Source organism: Megalobrama amblycephala, linkage group LG16 (assembly GCF_018812025.1).
Source record: "Megalobrama amblycephala isolate DHTTF-2021 linkage group LG16, ASM1881202v1, whole genome shotgun sequence".
NCBI classification, from domain to species: Eukaryota; Metazoa; Chordata; class Actinopteri; order Cypriniformes; family Xenocyprididae; genus Megalobrama; species Megalobrama amblycephala.
The window spans coordinates 5,572,095-5,580,008 of record NC_063059.1 but is presented as its reverse complement, the minus strand read 5'-3'; the positions used below and the strand labels follow the sequence as shown (position 1 = coordinate 5,580,008).

Sequence of the window (7,914 nt, the reverse complement as noted above, 5' to 3'; positions counted from 1 at the left end):
GAGCGCTGATGACGACACAGCTGTTTCATGATTGGCCGGATTCACCGCATGCCAACGATCACGTGTGTTTCGTGTTTATTGTCACGCCTTCAGCTCAAGCGGCAACCTCCCCCTTTCTCTCGTGAAGCCAATACAGAAGTAACTTAAACTGCGATTCATCGACTGGCCGCTAGGGACAGGCTCCAAAAGAAAGCAGAATCTCATAGAGTCCCATGTTAAATTGGCCAAGTTTATAACAGAAAAACACATGTTTACAAGTTGGTTCAAATTGTGGTTTTGGTCTATACTGCTATTTTTGCCCTTCATGACAACTCTGAGGGGGGTGAATTTTTTTATAACTTATCCATTTAAATTATATTAAGCCTTAAAGTTCTGCATAATTAAGGGCGTGGTCACTTGAGTGACAGGTAGATTGCGCTGCTGTCTGTGAGCTGTCATGTTACCTCAGCTGCCGCTGAATTTGGCATCTCAGCCGTATTTGTGCTCGATTATTTTATACAATTATAAAATATGGCTTGCTGCATAATATTCGAGACTGATGTGTGTCTGTGTAGATGTGCATGCATGGGGAAGAGACACAGAACACACGTTGTTGGATCGTGGCATTGGCTGAAAGTTTTGGTTGTGAGATTTACTACAATGACAATGGCGGGAGGATATCAAAATCTGACAGCACTGCTTGGATATTATAACTAAAACTGCTGCACTATTTTGGAAAAAATATACTTTGGACATAGGCTCATTTGTTTGTTAGATACGATCGTATACAGTTTTACAACATAAAGGCTGCTCAGATTGCATCCTTTCTTGAAGAACGATGACAGAGAGCAGATCATTCAGAAGAAATGTGACGTTTTTTTGTTTTGCAATGGACACTCATATTTTACCCAAGTGCCACGGATTGGATTCATCTCGCGATCTCTATTTCATTATAAAGGTATGAAGTCCCATTTGATTTTCCATGTTGTTATTTGCACAACCAACACTACTGGTGTTGGAGGATCTATATCTTAAAAAACACCGTAGATTGACAGTAAACCTTTAGAACGTTCTGATGATAAAACTTATCTTCATTAATATTTTAGATCGTATCTAAGATAGATAGATAGCTCCTTTGCTGCTAACATGGTCGCGTCGAGCTAGGCGGGCGTGGTTTCAGCAACCAGTCATATCAGCTCAAACCACCGCCCCGCCTCTTTGCCCATTTTCAGTTATCCGGGAGTGACGTGCGGTGACGCGCAGCTAAGATGGCCGCGGCCTCATTTACGCATCAAAACTGCTGTTCAGAACTCTATGGGTGACGTCACGGACGCTACGTCCATATTTTTTTTACAGTCTATGCTTCAGCTCCACTAATGCTCAAAAATCGGTGTTTTTATAACAGTTAAAGCTCTTTTTATGTAGTCGCGATGTTGTATTGTGTCATGTTTATCAAAATAAAACGGATAAAAAACAAAGACCCCACTACATTGTTATTTAAATAACATATGCTTATGTTGAACTTTATTCTTGTAAAAACAGGCGCTGTAAGCAGTACATAAAGTTTTGAATGAAACGGTCTCTGAAACATCAGTGTATTAGTCAAATATTGCATTTATTTCACTTCAGCTGTGATAAAGTATGCAAACCGATGCAAACGCAGCGCGAGCGTCACTACGGGAAGCAGAAAGTGTCCGACTTCACGTCTCCGTTTTCAGCTCCTCCCCGCCTGCACGCGGCTAATCTCGCCGATCGGTTACATCCAGCCGCAGCCGATGTCGAACACACCTTTTCAGTCTGCATTTCAGGCTTTGCATTTAGAATGCTGCGCAGTTACGTCATTGCGCGTGCCCAAATTCAAACGTAATCAGAAGACTGCCAAATTACGCGCATTCAGGATCGAGACCAACGGATGAAAATGTTTGCGCTTTCGAGTGGAAACAAGAAATGGAATGAAAGTTGGAGCATTGTTCCAACATCACACATAAAAAACTTAGATAAAATAATGATGATTTCTTGGACGGACAAGATGACAGATCAAACAGCCTCACTGCTATGACATGGATGCTTCTTCTTGGAGTATTTTGACACTTTTGCTTAAGCGCAATCTCAGAGGTATGTAATTAGTGTGTGCATGTGTCTGTACAATTATTATTATTTTTTGGTAATTATGTAGATTGAACTTAATATCTAAAGTCTTTGGGTGAGAGGTCAAAATTAAAAAAAAAAAAAAAAAAAAACTGTCCTATTATAGTTATTCTGGCATATTTACAGATATATGTACACACATTTACATTAAAATATGATGATTTATAAATAATTTGAGTTGTACTATTTACATTATCACCATTTTACTGAAGCAGGCTGTCCAAGAATTAAGTTGAAAAATGTAATTTATGGTTGAGTAGTTAGATAGGAGTGGAGTGAGTTCTGATTTTGTTCTAAACTGTTATGTTGCTCTTTCTTAGGTGGCAAGTCTAAAAAAGCAAGCCCTGGTGAAACAAAGGAGGCCTTGGACAGAACAAAAATTGATGCAATAATGAGTATGTATATTATTTTTTTAATTGGGCTCATTTTTTAAAACTGTTGAACCAAATGTGACAGTAAAACCATGAGAATTTATCAGTGTCATCTTGGTGTATCAGTGTGATGACACTTAGGCCCAATCCCATTTCTACCCCTACCCCTTCATTTTGCACGTTCACAAGAAGGGGTAGGGGTGTCTTGATTCTCTTTTGGCTGGAGTGGTAGAGGTAAGGGAAAGGGCCAGATAGCCCTTCAAACGAAGATTTTTTGGGACCACACTTTGAACAAAGGGGTATGAGAAATTTCCCTGCATACACAAACTACTGTTTCATGGTATTGATATTTCCACACAGTATCGATTACTTGTGTGTTACCTGGCTGGCAGTTTCTCCGTAGCTTGCTAAACGTGCTATTTGAATGATATGAACACATCTCGTATCGGCTGTAAACTCTTGCGTTACCAAGGCAACCACTAACTCATTTGTATTACTTTGCAAAGAGCTCCGTTATCGCAGCGCCACAGTAGAAAACGAAACCATATCCATACCGGCTGACTCGGCACGAAATGCAATGGTTAAACAAACAGCTTGGCCCAATGGAAAAGCTGCTTTACCAGTCTTGGGAAACTCAAAGGGTCATATGTTTTCTAACTGAAACCGAGCGCCATCCAAAATACAACGTAAAACAATGTTGTGAGTGAGTAATCTGTTAAACGTGCTCGCGCCTGATTTCTGTTGATATGCCCACTTCATTGCTGTTCATACTGGTTAAATGTTACAGGACACTAATAAAAGAAACTATGATTACGTGTAGTAGTGGTTTCCCATTTCTTAGGGGAATATTTTCACCCCTACACATTGCCACTCTGTTTCAAGGGGAAGGGCAAAGGGGTATAAAATAGAATTGGGATGGTTCACCTAGTTCTGAAAAATGCCTAAATTTCAGTAACATTTAGTTTATCTAATGAAGTATGCCCGTGTTCATTTAATGTGTTTTAGGGGATTATAATTTGGATGTCCTTAGATGTTGTAAAACTAAAAGATATTTCTTCATCTTTTTTACAGATGCAGTGATCCAGAGATCTCCTGGAACCACCAGGGGCCAACTAAGGGTCGCTATTAATCAAAAGGTCACTGAGCTGCGGACATCCAAAAAGACTCTAAAACTTAAAAAATGAACAGCATGCATCATATACCTGGGGCCTGTACCATGAAGGAAGTTTAACAAACTCAGTGTTATAGGATTAGTAACTTGTGAAGTTAGTTTGTAAAGTTGATAATAGTGATAGTGTCACAGACACGGTCAGGTTCCACCTCACTGCCTTACCCACGCACTCAATCACCCGAGTTCTGATCACCGTCACCTGCACCTCATCATCACTGCAATCATCAGCACTATAAAGCACCCACACTCACACACAGCATTTGTCCGGTCTCGTTTGCACTACAGCATCTGTATGCTTACCTCAAGGACTCCTAAACGCCATACTTACCTGCTCCAGTCGTCTCCTTCAGCTCCTTCGTCTTCTGGTCCCCTCGTGTGCCTACCTGCTTGTGTGTGTGAGTGTCTCCGCCGTCATCCCTCTACTCATCTCTCCGTCTGCATCTGCAAAGCATCAAAGGACAGTATCACATTCCATCATCCATTCAAGAACTGCTATTAACTCTCTGTTTCACCATCTGCTCTACTGTTTCACAAATAAACTTACCAGCATTGCTTTTACTCCTGCCTCCGTGTCTCTGTTATAACAGAAGACCGGATCATAACAACTATTGGACAGTATGAGCACCAACGACCCATTCCAAGAGCTCGTGGACGCATTGCGCCGAGCACTCACACCACAACCACCCTCACCGCCTTCCACCAACGCTGCTACTTCCGCACCTGCCATCACCGCTTCTTCGCCAGCTTTCACCGCCAGTCCCATGGCCAAACCGGCGCCCTACTCTGGATCAGCGGAGGACTGCAGCGGATTCCTTCTCCAATGCGAACTGGTCCTGGAGATGCAGCCGCACTTCTACCCCACCGACACGGCTAAAATTGCGTTCATCATTTCACAACTGCAATGTAAGGCCCTACAATGGGCAGACTCGCTATGGACTCAGAAGGGCTCCGTTGTCAAGTCATATTCGGCGTTCGTCTCTCACTTCCGTGAGGTTTTCGGGAAACCACTGACCGATTCTTCGACTGGTGAGAAACTCTATAATCTGAAACAAGCAAATCTTTCTGTTAACGAATATGCCTTGCAGTTTAGAACGCTAGCCGCCACCAGCGGATGGAATGAACAAGCCCTTATCACCACTTTCCGTCAGGGATTGGAGCCTAATGTGCGGCTGCATCTTCGCTGCATACGAGGACTCCATAGGACTCGAACGCTTCATCCAACTCGCCATCCGCGTGGGTTCTCGTATGCAGTCGTGTCTCCTCGAGCACCAGGGCCAGTTACCGTCTACCATCCTCCTCCGTCGGTCCGAGCCCGTCAGCCCTCCAGAACCAGCCAATGCAAGTAGATCACTCACGCCTCTCTGCTAGTGAAAGACAAAGAAGATTGACTCTGAACTTGTGTCTATACTGTGGATTATCGGGGCATGTCATCTCTACATGCCCAACCCGTCTCCTCGGCCCGTGGTGAGTGCAATAATTCCTTCCATTCAGAAAATGCAACCACTCACTACCATGATAACCCTTACTGCTGCAAATACCTCTGTTCCAGTGATGGCGCTCCTCGACTCAGGGTCAGCAGGAAACTTCATCTCCGGCACCCTCTGTTCGACAACTCAAGCTCAAGATCTCCCCGTCTCCGGTTAACTATCAAATCCACTCCATCACGGGCAAACCCCTGAGCCGTTAGACCGTCCGTCATTGTGCTGGACCACTTCAACTCCGCGTGGGCATGCTACACACTGAAAACATCTATCTGCTGGTTCTGGAGGAGTCCACCGCTGACGTGGTTCTAGGGCGCCCCTGGCTGGAAAAACACAGTCCCACCATCTCCTGGCGCACGGGCGAAGTCCTGAAGTGGGACGACCATTGCTTTCCTGACTGCTTCCCAGAACTTCCTGTTCCGAGATCTCCACTCTCCAAGACTCTCTCTATCAATGCCACGTCCATCGAAAGTCCTGTAGAGAAGCGCTCCGTGGATGTTCCCCCGGACTACGCCCACTTCAGTGACGTTTTCTGCCCGCAACGCGCCTCCAAGCTTCCTCCACACCGGACCATGGGACTGTGCCATCGATCTGCTACCGGGTGAGCCAGTGCCCAGGGGACGCATTTACCCCCTGTCAATACCGGAGGAGAAGGCCATGGAGGAATACATCAAAGAGGCCCTCAGTCAAGGTTACATCCGCCCGTCTACTTCCCCTGCTGCTTCAAGCTTCTTTTTTGTGGCTAAGAAGGACGGAGGCTTGCGGCCCTGCATAGACTACCGTGCCCTCAACAAAATAACTGTCAAGTTCCGCTACCCACTTCCCCTCGTCCCAGCGGCCCTGGAACATCTCCGCGGTGCCACTGTGTTCACCAAGTTGGACCTCCGCAGCGCATATAACCTCATCCGGATACGTGAGGGGGACGAGTGGAAGACCGCCTTCGTCACGCCCACCGGACACTACGAATACCTTGTAATGCCGTATGGCCTGGTCAACGCCCCCTCCGTATTCCAGGATTTCATACATGAGGTGCTCCGGGAGTTTCTCCACAAGTTCGTTCTGGTGTATATTGACGACATCCTCATCTACTCCCGGAGCTTGGCCGAACATCGCCACCACGTTGCGGAGGTCCTTCAATGCTTACGGCAATTCCAACTCTTCCTCAAAGCTGAAAAGTGCTCCTTCCACCAGCCCTCCGTCCAGTTCCTGGGGTACGTGATTGACCACAGTGGCATCCAGATGGACGAGGGGAAGGTCTCCGCTATCCAAACCTGGCCCACTCCATCAACAATTAAAGAACTCCAACGTTTCCTAGGATTCTCCAACTTCTACCGCCGATTCATCAAGAACTACAGTACCATCGTCAGTCCACTTACCAACCTGCTCCGTCACCAGCCCAAGTCTCTGTCCTGGACCCCACAAGCCACCAACGCCTTCGAGACCCTCAAGAGAGCCTTCACCACCGCTCCCCTCCTCGTCCACCCTAACCCTGACTTACCTTTCGTCGTGGAGGTGGACGCCTCCACCACCGGAGTGGGAGCGGTCCTCTCGCAGCAGCAGGGGATACCAAGTAGACTCCATCCATGCGCCTTCTTCTCCCGCAAGCTCAACCCGACGGAGGTCAACTACGACATCGGTGACCGCAAACTCCTGGCTGTCAAACTTGCCCTAGAGGAGTGGAGGCATTGGCTGGAGGGGGCTACACATCCTTTCCAAGTTCTCACCGAGCATAAAAACCTTGAGTATCTAAAGGCTGCCAAAAGACTCAACCCTCGCCAAGCTCGCTGGGCTATGTTTTTCTCAAGGTTCAACTTCTCCATTACGTATCGCCCTGGTTCAAAAAACACCAAAGCTGATGCTCTCTCTCGCCTCCATGCCCCAGAGGAAAAACCCGAAGCCCCAGAGACCATCCTACCGGAGTCAATCTTCGTGAGCCCCATCCAATGGTCCGAAGAAACCGTTCCCTCCTCCAATGCCTCCACACGCACTCCGCCGGGTTGCCCCCAAGGCTTGCAATACGTCACACGGGCACGACGCACTCCACTTCTGCACAATACCCACTCTTCACTTGGCACTGGCCACCCGGGGGTCAATGAGACCCTCTCGTTGCTCAAACAACGCTTCTGGTGGCCCAACATGACCAACGATGTCAGAAGGTACGTGCAGGGCTGCAGGAAGTGCGCCATCTCCAAGAGCCCACGCCATCTTCCCACCGGCAAGCTCCATCCTCTGCCCGTTCCTGAGAGACCCTGGTCACACCTGGGAGTGGACTTCGTCACCGATCTCCCCGAGTCTGATGGTCACACTTGCATCCTGGTAGTGGTAGACCGCTTCTCAAAATCCTGCCGTCTGATCCCCCTGGAGGGTCTACCTACCGCCCTGACCACTGCAGAACTGTTATTCAACCATGTTTTTCGTTACTACGGAATACCCGAAGACATCGTCTCCGACAGAGGACCCCAGTTTATCTCCCACGTCTGGAAGGCGTTCTTCTCACTCCTGGGTGTGACCGTCAGCCTGTCATCTGGATACCATCCTCAGTCGAGCGGGCAGACGGAACGGAAGATCCAGGAGATAGGCTGCTTCCTGCGTACCTTCTGTCACGGCCACCAGAACTCCTGGAACCAGTACCTGGGTTGGGCCAAGTACGCACAAAACTCCCTCCGTCAAGCCACAACTGGATTAACACCGTTTCAGTGCGTACTCGGTTACCAACCCCCACTGTTCCCCTGGGATGGGGAACCCTCCAACGTTCCCGCAGTCG

The 7,914-nt window shown here is 47.4% G+C and overlaps 1 long non-coding RNA gene across 1 annotated transcript; it reads left to right on the top strand.

Moving 5' to 3' along the window:
- The first annotated feature begins 2,014 nt into the window (after window positions 1–2,014).
- Window positions 2,015–3,664, top strand: LOC125248913. The gene is made up of 3 exons (XR_007180436.1): window positions 2,015–2,094; window positions 2,448–2,522; window positions 3,570–3,664. It is a non-coding gene; the product is annotated as an uncharacterized LOC125248913 (long non-coding RNA).
- The last annotated feature ends 4,250 nt before the right edge of the window (window positions 3,665–7,914 follow it).